The sequence below is a fragment of the Euprymna scolopes genome, chromosome 46, assembly GCF_053919585.1.
Source record: "Euprymna scolopes isolate OS-2025 chromosome 46, ASM5391958v1, whole genome shotgun sequence".
Lineage (NCBI taxonomy): Eukaryota > Metazoa > Mollusca > Cephalopoda > Sepiida > Sepiolidae > Euprymna > Euprymna scolopes.
This window is the reverse complement of record NC_136527.1, coordinates 163,147,549-163,160,421: the sequence shown is the minus strand read 5'-3', so window position 1 is coordinate 163,160,421 and position 12,873 is coordinate 163,147,549.

Below are 12,873 nucleotides of genomic sequence, written 5' to 3'. Positions count from 1 at the left end.
TCACTGACCCGAAGAATTTCAGCAACGCTCCATCTCTCATTACCTTCGTCCGGGTGAACAGGGGAGGTAGAGCTAAAGCCCTCTGGAGGATGATCGAGGAGGGAAAGACAGCCTTCTCAGGATTCAAAATTGTAGACGGGGAGCACCCATCACTCAGCAAAATAGCCAACCAATGTGAAGGGAGGGTCCCACTTTACGTTCACCCTTCCTTTTATAGGGCACTAAAGATGACGTTCCCCCTGGACGTGGGAGGCCTGGCTCGAGACGGACGGCTTACGTCCGACCTGCTCACGGGCAGTCTCGGTCAGGCCTTCGACGTCCTGACCCCCGAGGACTTTAGACCCCTAGTAGAGGAATACTACTAGGTAGTGGAAACATGGAAACGAGCCTAAATTTAGCTAGTTTAAATGCGAGGGGCATGAGATCCCGAAGCAAGGCTGTTCGCGTGCTGAGGGATCTCGTGGCCCTTGAGGTAGATGTAGCCACCTTGCAAGAGACCCACTTTGTTGGGGCCGGGGACTGCGATGTGCTGGTGAACGATTTTGATGTTTACTCAGCATATGGCAGTCTCTATAGCCGGGGGGTCTCTGTACTAGTGAGTCGCACTCTGTCTGCGACGGTTACACTTGTCCACGCGGACGCTCATGGGAGGCTGGTCGTGGTCGATGTTGCCGTTAAAAGCGGCGCGTTTCGGATCGTGGCAGTTTATGCGCCTAACATCCCCAGCGAGAGGGTTTCCTTTTTTCGGCGGGTGGAGGTGTTTCTCTCTTCGGGTCCGGAGCGGGTAGTTTTAATGGGGGACTGGAATGCCATCCTGGACCCCAGCATAGATAAGGTCGGGGGGGTTAGAGGGTCGGGAGGGTGTGAAAGCAGCCTGTCTGACCTGATGGCCTCGTGCGATCTGGTCGATAGGTTCCGTCTGGATCACCCCGGGAGGGAGATGTGGACGTGGCAATCTAGCTCGGCCGCCTTTACAAGTTCATACTTGGACAGGATGTTAATTAGAAGGGGCGACACAGATTTCCTATCTTGTCCCACGTTCCACTGGTTAGGTCATTCGGACCACAAACTTGTTTTGGCCCGTTTGAAATTAGGTAATAGGCCTAGGTTGGCTGGCTACTGGAAGATGAACGCCTCCTTATTGGAGTCGGTCGACTTCCGGGAGCAGCTGACATTACTAATTCAGAGGGAGTTAGTGGGGGCGGTTACCGGGAGTAGATGGTGGGTTAACCTTAAGGCTACCATTAGGCGCTTTTGTGTCCAATACAGCCAACGCCTCGCGTTAACTAGGGCTCGGACCAAAAGGCACTTAGAGGATAGATTGACCCGGGCGGTGGCAGGGGGGGATTGCCTAGAACTAGCTCTAGTTAAGGGGGACCTCAATCGCTTGGCTAGCGAGCGATATGAAGGTCAGTTAATTAGGGCTAGGTTAGAAAGAGTTTCCAACGAAGCCGTGAACGTTGACGCTGTTGAGCGTAAGGCTGCCCTAAGACGTGGCTCGGACGGGTACATTCGGGAGGTGAATAACCTGGGAGGGCGTCCTCTCATGTCGACACGGGAGATCTGCAATGGGTTTCGGCAACATTTGGAGGAGCGCTTCACCAAACTACCCAGACTCCGCGGCCAGGAGTTTGGCAGCTATTTAGCTGGCTCGCCCCGCCTTACTGCGGCCCGAGCGGCTAGCTGCGAGGGGATGGTTACGGAGCGTGAGGTCATTACTGCGTTGAAGCAGGTTGGCCGCAACAAATCTCCGGGGCTCGATGGTTTACCTTACGAACTGTTCTTGAGGCTGTCGCCCATGTTTGTGCCCCTTCTGACGGGCGTGTTTAACCACTGGTTTGCCCAGGACTCGATCCCGAGGCAGGTAACCAAAGGAGTGGTCACGCTTCTGAAGAAGGGGAACCAACATGGAGGGGGGAATCTAGATGACTATAGGCCCATCACTCTGCTTAACGCAGATTTCAAGATTTTGTCCCGCGTTCTTGCGAATCGACTGCAGGCTGTTATCGGCGACTTGGTCGAACCGGATCAGAACTACGCTGTGAAGGATCGATCGATTCAAAACAATCTGCACTTGATTCGCACGATCTTAGAGGGGGTAGAAGACGACACAGAAGCCGCGCTGATCAATTTAGATCAGTCCAAGGCGTTCGACAGGGTGGACCATGGGTTCCTGAGGGCTGTTGTGGAAACCGTCGGCTTTGGTCCGGACTTCCGCAAGTGGATCTCCGCCCTGTATCGTGATCCCGCGGTGGTGGTGCAAGTTAATGGTAGGTTGTCGGAGTCCTTTGGGGTCTCCCGGTCGGTGCGGCAGGGTTGTCCGCTGTCGCCTCTGCTTTATGTCCTGGCGTTGGAGCCCTTCCTTCGCAAATTAAGGGACGAGGCGGCGAGACCAGTCCTACACGGCATAGCTCTGCCTGGCGGCAAAGTGGCCAGGGTGTCCGCGTACGCCGATGACGTCACCGTGTTCGTCGCACGACGAACCGACATTGAAGCGGTGGTAGAGGCGATCGCTGAGTATGAAGTTGTCACAGGGGCCGTGATCAATCGCAGCAAGTCCGTTGGCCGGCGGTTGGGCGCCTGGACCGGGGTAAACTCGCTTCCAGGTGCGTTCGGCTGGACAGATGGCCCAGTAAAGATCCTCGGTGTGTGGTTCGGGCCGGACCTCCAGCTGGACAAGAATTGGTCGGAAGTACAGACTAAGGTCGAGTCGTCAGTAGGGACTTGGATTCGGAGGAAATTGTCCTTGAAGGGTCGTGCGGAGGCATGTGCTACATACGTGTTTCCGCTGATCCTTTACCGTTTATCTGTTCTTCCCCTGCCTGCGGACCGCTGTAAGGCTTTAGAGCAACTCCTATTCAAACTTCTTTGGGTAGGAGGAAAGCCGTATGTCCGTAGACAGGTCTGTACACAGAAGCTTAGCGAGGGAGGCTTGGGGATGCCTGATCTGCTAAGTCACAAGCACGCAGAAAGATTGGCATTCCTGAGTCGGACACTGATGGAGGAAACGCCCTGGGTACCAGTCGTGGAGCAAGCTTTCCCACGGCTCATATCCAACCCTGCCGCTGAAGGTCGCAGAAGACCGGTGGGGGAAAGGTGTTTCCTGACCGAATGCCGAGCCGCCCTTAGGGCATTGCCGGGGTCCAGTGACCTTGCACGGCCTAGATGGTTGCTATATAGGGATGTAGTGGAGGGGACTGCGAAAGACCCGCTGGTGGAGCGGCTACATCTGTCGAGGGGGGAAGTTCTCTCGCTGTGGAGTTGGGCGCCTGCCAGTAGCTACATCAACAACGCTGAATTTTCTATTACGTGGAGGCTAGTCCGAGACGCGCTGCCACTCTTTGGCAAACTAGCCGGGGACGATCATGATAGGGATTATTACTATCCCCCGTGCCCACGCTGCAATGATGAAGAAGAGGAGGAAACGAGAGAACACGCGTTCTTTCTTTGCAGCGGGGTGCGGAGTCTCTGGGAGTATGTCGAAGGGGTAACGGCTCGCATCGACCCCGAGCAGTCGGTGCCACTTGATTTAGCGTACGTAGTCGATAATGTGGATCCGCCGTTTGACAGGGAGAAACGGTTGGGGTTTCTAGCGATCCTAGCGGTGGCTAGGTTAGTGACGTGGGTTTCACGTCTGGACATTGTCTATAGGGGGCAGTCTGTTTCGGATCACGATCTGGTTGTTCGTTTTAAGCATCAACTTAAAACGAAAATCAGATGTGATTGGAAAAGATTGCCCCACATCGACTTTGATAGAAGATGGGTGCACAACACTAGTTTGTGCATCCGACGAGGCGCTAGATTTAAGTTCGTGTTTCCACCCTAGTGGTATTGGTCCTAGGGTGCTGAGGTTTCTTTTTTCTCGGAACCCAGCCAAATCAAGACAAGTAATATAAGGTTTACCTTATAATATTGGGTAGTTTTAAGGCTAGATAGGCAGTAACCACCAAGAGTGGATAGCTTGTGCTTTTTATAGGGCCTAGATTAGGGTAGTATGCGTGTGGATCCTGTTCCCATAGCTTTTTTATTTTTTGATAGATTGGCACTAGGAGAGCTTCCAAAGATGCCCAAAAGTCCACTTGTTTTATTTTGTCCCAGGCCTATTTTGCCCATTACGTACATTATCTTGGAAGACGCCATCCATCCCTATTATCCCCGACCCTAATTTATTTTCCATACATGTCCCTAGTTCCTCCACTCCCCTTTAGGGAACGACCTGCTTGCTTTCACCCTTTCCCCCCGGGGGAAGAGGACCGGAAGACAGTGGGCGTTTCATATGACAGACCAGCCGTTAGGTAGGGAGGGTCCCCTTACTAACCCGCCCCCATAGGCATTTTGTTAATTTGTTTTTTTTTTCTTTCTTTTTGGGTGTATTTTAGCTTGCCCCCCTCCCCATCATCTCACCCCCATTACAAAAAAAAAAAAAAAAAAAAAAAAAAATGCCAAGGCCGGGGACGAAGGGCTAAATATAATACTTACCTTGCATAGAGCAACGTAGTCATGATCAAAGTGTAGTATCTGTTCCAAGACACGCACTAGACCAGACAAAGTTCTTGAAAGCAGGTGCCCACTTGGTCAGCCTTTTGACCACTTAAGGGTTTTATTTGTCCAGCCAAAAAGGACCGACCCCTTCTTTGGGTGAGTGGTCCTTTCGGCCAACTAACCGTTTGCTTTTCTTTCTTTTTTGCAGGTCCGTCCAGTGTCTGGATCCGACTTAAGCAGCCGGCAGGACTAGAGGTAACCGACGTGCCATTAGGCGAAGGCCCTCTAGCTCCGAATCGGCGGGTCGGTGAAGGGCACTGGGCCAACAAAAAAAAAAACAGGCAGGCCTCTGCCTCTAACACCATGGGGGACGCCCCTGGTGTTGTGACGAGGAGGGGGAGTGCCACATCCGATGGCACTCCAGTGACGAGAAGGGGGGGTGTCACATCCGGTGACACCCCAGTGCCGAGAAGGGGGGGTGTCACACCCGGTGACACCCCAGTGCCGAGAAGGGGGGGGGGTGTCACATCCGGTGACACCCCAGTGCCGAGAAGGGGGGGTGTCACATCCGGTGACACCCCAGTGCCGAGAAGGGGGGGTGTCACACCCGGTGACACCCCAGTGCCGATACCTGGGGATATCACCTTTGGTGATATCCCAGCGACGCTGACGGGGGGCACAACACTCGGTAGTGCTCCAGTACAGTGGAAGGTCCCGGGGGTCGTCACCCCCAGTTCGGAAGGGTCGCAAGCGTTCGGTAGTGCTGCGGGCAGTGTTGCAAATGAGGGGATGTCCACCCAGGAAGGCGCCCCCGGGACGAGCGAACGGGTCTCTGTGGTCGACACTAACAGGCCATGGATGCCGCCTACAACCGGGAGCCGCGAGGAAGTCGTCAAGGCCTGGAGCGACTTCATCAAGCAAACTCCAGGCGGAGAGGAGGAAGATATATCCAAGGCAGCGGCGGCGGCTAAGAAAAAGAAAAGGAGGCCTGTAAAACGTTGGTGGGTGCTCGATAACGAGACACAACAGTACCGGAACAAACACAGTCGGCAAGGAGCAGCCCCCAAAAGTCGGCCACAGAGACCCGCAGAAGAACTAAATCAGCGGAGGTCATTGTTGTGGATGGGTGCTCCCCGGGGGGGTCGAAACCAAAAAGCGTGGAGCCGGCTAAGAACGAGGAGTGGCCAGCTCTCGCAGGTACAGACTCACCAATCCCAGAGGAGCAAAGAACACCACCTTCAACTCCTGTGGCAGCAGTGTGGGACGGAAAAGTCGCAGCGGAACAACGGAGCTGGGGTCCCCAACCCAAAGAAACTAGACGCCCCCAGTACTACAAGCAGCTCTTCGACGAGAAATATAGTAGCTACGTCGAGGGGAACAACATCAAAGTCGTCCCGGAAGCCCTTGAAAAAATACGGGAAAGATCGGTATCCCTGTTGACCTTGGACGCGAAAGGGAAAGGACTCAAAGGTGTGCCAAAGGATACAATGATGGAGCTGCTGGGCGAACTCAACATCATGGCCCAGTACGCGGTCCGGCGTTTCAACGCCATGTGGGAGGTCCTATTGCCGACAAAAGAAGACGCTGAGAAGCTGGCAAGAGGTGACGTCGTGTGGAGAGATATCAAAATTCGACCGGAATATCTCTCCAAGAGGAGAACGACCATAACGGTAACAGGGGTACCGTGCTTCCTCGTCGAAGAGCAGCTGGGGGCCATCCTGTCCCAATATGGCGATGTGGAAGAAATTGAGGCCATAAAAGGACCTAGAAATATCCACACCGGGGACTAACGGCTCCAGATGCGGCTAACCCGCAAAGAATTCCACGGGATCCCAGCCCAATTTACCTGCGAGGGCTGGTCGATGATCGTCATAGTTGAGGGCAGAAGACCACAATGCTGGCATTGCCAGAAAACGGGTCACGTTGCACGATTCTGCCCTCAAAAGAAGACAACAACGGTGGCGACCAAGAAAACCGAGGAGGAAGCAGGAAGAAAATCAAGGGAGGAGAAGAAAGAGGACGAAGCTGGGACCAGTAAGTGGAGCACCGTAACAGCCAGGACAGCCAAGAAAGCAGAGCCGGCTCCACAAACCGTATCACGACCTACGGCGACTACTGCTAAAAGGAAGCTCAGGGGCAGCTCCTCGGGCTCTGAGAGCGACAATGACAAACACCAGGAGAAGAGAGAAAGAAAGGAAGATCAAAAAGACCAGCACCCTGAGCTTCCGGAAAAAACCACCCCCCAGGAAGAAGTTCAGCTTACCCCTCCCCTTTTCACTACCCAGGATTCAGAGATGGAGCAACAAGGAGCTCCGGAAAACAACATCATAGAGGACCCAGAAGTCGAAACACCAGAACACAGAAAGTCGGCGGCCCCTAGGGAAGAAAGGACCAGGAAACTCCCTTTCTGGCCTGGGGAAAAATATGCACCGCCGACCTAAGCCATACGGTCAGTGACCTCAACGGTCGACAGAAAAAACATATGAAAGAACTGGAAGCCCTCAAGGTGGTCGATGGAAAGGAGGTCACTGACCCGAAGAATTTCAGCAACGCTCCATCTCTCATTACCTTCGTCCGGGTGAACAGGGGAGGTAGAGCTAAAGCCCTCTGGAGGATGATCGAGGAGGGAAAGACAGCCTTCTCAGGATTCAAAATTGTAGACGGGGAGCACCCATCACTCAGCAAAATAGCCAACCAATGTGAAGGGAGGGTCCCACTTTACGTTCACCCTTCCTTTTATAGGGCACTAAAGATGACGTTTCCCCTGGACGTAGGAGGCCTGGCTCGAGACGGACGGCTTACGTCCGACCTGCTCACGGGCAGTCTCGGTCAGGCCTTCGACGTCCTGACTCCCGAGGACTTTAGACCCCTAGTAGAGGAATACTACTAGATAGTGGAAACATGGAAACGAGCTTAAATTTAGCTAGTTTAAATGCGAGGGGCATGAGATCCCGAAGCAAGGCTGTTCGCGTGCTGAGGGATCTCGTGGCCCTTGAGGTAGATATAGCCACCTTGCAAGAGACCCACTTTGTTAGGGCCGGGGACTGCGATGTGCTGGTGAACGATTTTGATGTTTACTCAGCATATGGCAGTCTCTATAGCCGGGGGGTTTCTATACTAGTGAGTCGCACTCTGTCTGCGACGGTTACACTTGTCCACGCGGACGCTCATGGGAGGTTGGTCGTGGTCGATGTTGCCGTTAAAAGCGGCGCGTTTCGGATCGTGGCAGTTTATGCGCCCAACATCCCCAGCGAGAGGGTTTCCTTTTTTCGGACGGTGGAGGTGTTTCTCTCTTCGGGTCCGGAGCGGGTAGTTTTAATGGGGGACTGGAATGCCATCCTGGACCCCAATATAGATAAGGTCGGGGGGGTTAGAGGGTCGGGAGGGTGTGAAAGCAGCCTGTCTGACCTGATGGCCTCGTGCGATCTGGTCGATAGGTTCCGTCTGGATCACCCCGGGAGGGAGATGTGGACGTGGCAATCTAGCTCGGCCGCCTTTACAAGTTCATACTTGGACAGGATGTTAATTAGAAGGGGCGACACAGATTTCCTATCTTGTCCCACGTTCCACTGGTTAGGTCATTCGGACCACAAACTTGTTTTGGCCCGTTTGAAATTAGGTAATAGGCCTAGGTTGGCAGGCTACTGGAAGATGAACGCCTCCTTATTGGAGTCGGTCGACTTCCGGGAGCAGCTGACATTACTAATTCAGAGGGAGTTAGTGGGGGCGGTTACCGGGAGTAGATGGTGGGTTAACCTTAAGGCTACCATTAGGCGCTTTTGTGTCCAATACAGCCAACGCCTCGCGTTAACTAGGGCTCGGACCAAAAGGCACTTAGAGGATAGATTGACCCGGGCGGTGGCAGGGGGGGATTCCCTAGAACTAGCTCTAGTTAAGGGGGACCTCAATCGCTTGGCTAGCGAGCGATATGAAGGTCAGTTAATTAGGGCTAGGTTAGAAAGAGTTTCCAACGAAGCCGTGAACGTTGACGCTGTTGAGCGTAAGGCTGCCCTAAGACGTGGCTCGGACGGGTACATTCGGGAGGTGAATAACCTGGGAGGGCGTCCTCTCGTGTCGACACGGGAGATCTGCAATGGGTTTCGGCAACATTTGGAGGAGCGCTTCACCAAACTACCCAGACTCCGCGGCCAGGAGTTTGGCAGCTATTTAGCTGGCTCGCCCCGCCTTACTGCGGCCCGAGCGGCTAGCTGCGAGGGGATGGTTACGGAGCGTGAGGTCATTACTGCGTTGAAGCAGGTTGGCCGCAACAAATCTCCGGGGCTCGATGGTTTACCTTACGAACTGTTCTTGAGGCTGTCGCCCATGTTTGTGCCCCTTCTGACGGGCGTGTTTAACCACTGGTTTGCCCAGGACTCGATCCCGAGGCAGGTAACCAAAGGAGTGGTCACGCTTCTGAAGAAGGGGAACCAACATGGAGGGGGGAATCTAGATGACTATAGGCCCATCACTCTGCTTAACGCAGATTTCAAGATTTTGTCCCGCGTTCTTGCGAATCGACTGCAGGCTGTTATCGGCGACTTGGTCGAACCGGATCAGAACTACGCTGTGAAGGATCGATCGATTCAAAACAATCTGCACTTGATTCGCACGATCTTAGAGGGGGTAGAAGACGACACAGAAGCCGCGCTGATCAATTTAGATCAGTCCAAGGCGTTCGACAGGGTGGACCATGGGTTCCTGAGGGCTGTTGTGGAAACCGCCGGCTTTGGTCCGGACTTCCGCAAGTGGATCTCCGCCCTGTATCGTGATCCCGCGGTGGTGGTGCAAGTTAATGGTAGGTTGTCGGAGTCCTTTGGGGTCTCCCGGTCGGTGCGGCAGGGTTGTCCGCTGTCGCCTCTGCTTTATGTCCTGGCGTTGGAGCCCTTCCTTCGAAAATTAAGGGACGAGGCGGCGAGACCAGTCCTACGCGGCATAGCTCTGCCTGGCGGCAAAGTGGCCAGGGTGTCCGCGTACGCCGATGACGTCACCGTGTTCGTCGCACGACGAACCGACATTAAAGCGGTGATAGAGGCGATCGCTGAGTATGAAGTTGTCACAGGGGCCGTGATCAATCGCAGCAAGTCCGTTGGCCTGCGGTTGGGCGCCTGGACCGGGGTAAACTCGCTTCCAGGTGCGTTCGGCTGGACAGATGGCCCAGTAAAGATCCTCGGTGTGTGGTTCGGGCCGGACCTCCAGCTGGACAAGAATTGGTCGGAAGTACAGACTAAGGTCGAGTCGTCAGTAGGGACTTGGATTCGGAGGAAATTGTCCTTGAAGGGTCGTGCGGAGGCATGTGCTACATACGTGTTTCCGCTGATCCTTTACCGTTTATCTGTTCTTCCCCTGCCTGCGGACCGCTGTAAGGCTTTGGAGCAACTCCTATTCAAACTTCTTTGGGTAGGAGGAAAGCCGTATGTCCGTAGACAGGTCTGTACACAGAAGCTTAGCGAGGGAGGCTTGGGGATGCCTGATCTGCTAAGTCACACGCACGCAGAAAGATTGGCATTCCTGAGTCGGACACTGATGGAGGAAACGCCCTGGGTACCAGTCGTGGAGCAAGCTTTCCCACGGCTCATATCCAACCCTGCCGCTGAAGGTCGCAGAAGACCGGCGGGGGAAAGGTGTTTCCTGACCGAATGCCGAGCCGCCCTTAGGGCATTGCCGGGGTCCAGTGACCTTGCACGGCCTAGGTGGTTGCTATATAGGGATGTAGTGGAGGGGACTGCAAAAGACCCGCTGGTGGAGCGGCTACATCTGTCGAGGGGGGAAGTTCTCTCGCTGTGGAGTTGGGCGCCTGCCAGTAGCTAAATCAACAACGCTGAATTTTCTATTACGTGGAGGCTAGTCCGAGACGCGCTGCCACTCTTCGGCAAACTAGCCAGGGATGATCATGATAGGGATTATTACTATCCCCCGTGCCCACGCTGCAATGATGAAGAAGAGGAGGAGACGAGAGAACACGCGTTCTTTCTTTTCAGCGGGGTGCGGAGTCTCTGGGAGTATGTCGAGGGGGTAACGGCTCGCATCGACCCCGAGCGGTCGGTGCCACTTGATTTAGCGTACGTAGTCGACAATGTGGATCCGCCGTTTGACAGGGAGAAACGGTTGGGGTTTCTAGCGATCCTAGCGGTGGCTAGGTTAGTGACGTGGGTTTCACGTCTGGACATTGTCTATAGGGGGCAGTCTGTTTCGGATCACGATCTGGTTGTTCGTTTTAAGCATCAACTTAAAACGAAAATCAGATGTGATTGGAAAAGATTGCCCCACATCGACTTTGATAGAAGATGGGTGCACAACACTAGTTTGTGCATCCGACGAGGCGCTAGATTGTGGTTCGTGTTTCCACCCTAGTGGTATTGGTCCTAGGGTGCTGAGGTTTCTTTTTTCTCGGAACCCAGCCCAATCAAGACAAGTAACATAAGGTTTACCTTATAATATTGGTTAGTTTTAAGGCTAGATAGGCAGTAACCACCAAGAGTGGATAGCTTGTGCTTTTTATAGGGCCTAGATTAGGGTAGTATGCGTGTGGATCCTGTTCCCATAGCTTTTTATTTTTTGATAGATTGGCACTAGGAGAGCTTCCAAAGATGCCCAAAAGTCCACTTGTTTTATTTTGTCCCAGGCCTATTTTGCCCATTACGTACATTATCTTGGAAGACGCCATCCATCCCTATTATCCCCGACCCTAATTTATTTTCCATACATGTCCCTAGTTCCTCCACTCCCCTTTAGGGAACGACCTGCTTGCTTTCACCCTTTCCCCCCGGGGGAAGAGGACCGGAAGACAGTGGGCGTTTCATATGACAGACCAGCCGTTAGGTAGGGAGGGTCCCCTTACTAACCCGCCCCCATAGGCATTTTGTTAATTTGTTTTCTTTTTATTTCTTTTTGGGTGTATTCTAGTTTGCCCCCCTCCCCATCATCTCACCCCCATTAAAAAAAAAAAAAAAAAAATTAAAACTCTTTAGTTTGTACATATTTTTCCTTTTAATTTCTTGTATATAATGTTATATGTTCTTCTTTTATCACAGCGTGAATGTCGCCTGCCATCCCGTAAGCTGGGGAGCTGTTATTTTAAGTAGGTCCGGGTAAGAATGTTAGGCGAAACAGTGCGTGATAGAAACTCTAGTATAGGTTTTATAATAAAGTACTTGCTATCTTACGCAAGTCTAGCTAAGGACTAGAAAAGACCCCTTTTTTCCCCCACTCCCCCCTTACTGGCCTTTGTGCCTAAGCTTCTTCGTACCCCAAATGAGGCCTTGGCAGTAGATAATGCCAAGGCCGGGGACGAAGGGCTAAATATAATACTTACCTTGCATAGAGCAACGTAGTCATGATCAAAGTGTAGTATCTGTTCCAAGACACGCACTAGACCAGACGAAGTTCTCGAAAGCAGGTGCCCACTTGGTCAGCCTTTTGACCACTTAAGGGTTTTATTCTTTGTCCAGCCTAAAAGGACCGACCCCTTCTTTGGGAGTGTGGTCCTTTCGGCTCACTAACTGCCTTTGATTTTCTTTCTTTTTTTGCAGGTCCGTCCAGTGTCTGGATCCGACTTAAGCAGCCGGCAGGACTAGAGGTAACCGACGTGCCATTAGGCGAAGGCCCTCTAGCTCCGAATCGGCGGGTCGGTGAAGGGCACTGGGCCAACAAAAAAAGAGGCAGGCCTCTGCCTCTAACACCATGGGGGACGCCCCTGGTGTTGTGACGAGGAGGGGGAGTGCCACATCCGGTGGCACTCCAGTGACGAGAAGGGGGGGTGTCACATCCGGTGACACCCCAGTGCCGAGAAGGGGGGTTGTCACACCCGGTGACACCCCAGTGCCGAGAAGGGGGGCTGTCACACCCGGTGACACCCCAGTGCCGAGAAGGGGGGCTGTCACACCCGGTGACACCCCAGTGCCGATACCTGGGGACATCACCTTTGGTGATATCCCTGTGCCGATGACAGGGGGCACCACACCCGGTGGTGCTCCAGTGCAGTGGGCTGTCCCGGGGGTCGCCACCCCCAGTTCGAGAGCGGTACCAGGGGTCGTTAAGTCGAAAGCTAGTTCGGGGGCTGCTGCCTGGGTGGACCTCGACAGGCCAGAAACATCTTCCCCATCATTAGTCGACACCACGAGGGAGGACGAGCTGGCTGCGTGGAGGAAACTCGTCCAGGGCACACCTGGTTGAGAAGGCGCACCCGGCAAGAAGAGGAGACCAGTAAAGAAATGGTGGGCCCTGGACGACCAAGCAGCCATTAGGCCATCTCAGTCGGAAGCCAGCAGCCCCCAGAAAGTCGAAACCGACCTCAGGAAGACCAGGTCACTGGATGTTATTGTGGTTGATGGGTGCTCCCCGGGGGGGGTGGAAAGCCAAAAGCGTCGAGCCGGCAGGAAAGGAGGAGTGGCC